The following is a 1,293-nucleotide window of genomic DNA, read 5'->3' as shown; positions in this document are numbered from 1 at the left end:
TGGCCTCTGGGCCAAGCAGGCGACGCCGCGGACCGCCCGGACCTGGGGCACTCGGGCCCCCCGCCCCACCTCGGGCCTCCGCGCGCCCACGACCGCGCGCCCCGGCTGCCCACCCTGCTTCAGGCCCCTGGTCGCCCCTGGAGCTTTCCCGGCGTTGGGGCGGAGAACTGACCTCCCGATGCCACAGCGGGTCCCGCACCAGACACGCACCCCAGAACCTCAGCGCCACGGCCTCCGGGAGCTGGCGTGGCCTCCGGGAGCTGGCGTAGCCTCCAGGGCCTCAAACACCGGCGGGGCGGGGAGCGCCCGAGCAGGGCCAAGCCAGCGAGTGCGCCGCCCGCCCTCCCCACCCGGGGCGGGGCGAAGGGAGGGCGGTGAGAGGAGGCCCAGGTGTGCGCCAGGTAGGCCGCTGCTCTTTGACCCCAGCCCCGGCTGCCTGGCCGATCCGCGGGCCCCAGGCCGGCCCCCGCCCGCTGGAGGGGCCCGGGTCCGTGCGGGTCCTGGGGGCTTTGAGCGTCCGCCTCCCCGGGGAGGAGAGTGGAACGAAGGCTTGGCCCTCTGGGAGTTGCCGATCAGGAACGACAGTGCGCGGCCCCACTGGTCCGTTTACTGTGCCTTTGCAGAAACCGAGTTCTGGCCTCTGACCAGAAAAGTGCCAGCTGCTGGGCCATGGGCTTAAGCCGGACAGTGCAGAACAGAAATTATAAGTGAACGAAGCCCGCGCGAGACCATCACGTGTGTTCCAACCTCCAGCGCTCTGGGACCTGTGAGCGTTAGACCCCAGGGTACTGACAAAGTAGACAAATGAGTATGAAGACCCCGTCTGCCATCTCGGAGCAGTCCGGAGAACAGAAAGGGCAGGAGTGACTGGAGGTGGGGACAATGCTGGCCAGGTTTGAAACACGAGCTCCGTTTTGGAAACCTCCGACTGCTACTGCCTCCTGCACGTTTACCCTTAGCTGGGGTTTCTCCCCACAGACCCTGCGACGTTTGAGCCGGATAATTCTCGGTTGTGGGGGGCTGTCCTGGCATGATGGAATGTTTAACAGGATCCCTGGCTCCTCCACCCAGCACACGTCAGCAGCAAGCCACAACCCCCACCCCAGTTATTGACTTTTAATTGTATTTTTGGAGTAGTGAGACATAAAGCAATATTCGAGATATCTCTACCTTTGTCCTCTCCAGTGTTTTTCACCCCAATTTTATTGGCTATAGGTTTATCCTTTCTGTGTATCTTTTGCAGAAGTAGGCGACATGTATGTGCATGTGTATACACACACATACATGTATTCC

At 62.6% G+C, this 1,293-nt stretch overlaps 1 protein-coding gene across 1 annotated transcript in view; it reads right to left on the bottom strand.

Annotated features, from left to right (window-relative positions):
- The window catches only part of SERPINB6 (serpin peptidase inhibitor, clade B (ovalbumin), member 6), an 18,512-nt gene extending 18,257 nt beyond the window's left edge, over nucleotides 1–255 (bottom strand). Inside the window, exon 1 of the mRNA XM_008580395.1 lies at nucleotides 173–255. The gene's annotated coding sequence lies outside the window, so the exon portion shown is untranslated. The remainder of the gene's footprint in view (nucleotides 1–172) is intronic.
- Nucleotides 256–1,293: the final 1,038 nt, after the last annotated feature.

The sequence above is a fragment of the Galeopterus variegatus genome, unplaced genomic scaffold (assembly GCF_000696425.1).
Source record: "Galeopterus variegatus unplaced genomic scaffold, G_variegatus-3.0.2 Scaffold2077, whole genome shotgun sequence".
NCBI classification, from domain to species: Eukaryota; Metazoa; Chordata; class Mammalia; order Dermoptera; family Cynocephalidae; genus Galeopterus; species Galeopterus variegatus.
Note: the sequence above shows the minus strand (reverse complement) of the source record. Positions and strands in the feature narration are given on the sequence as shown.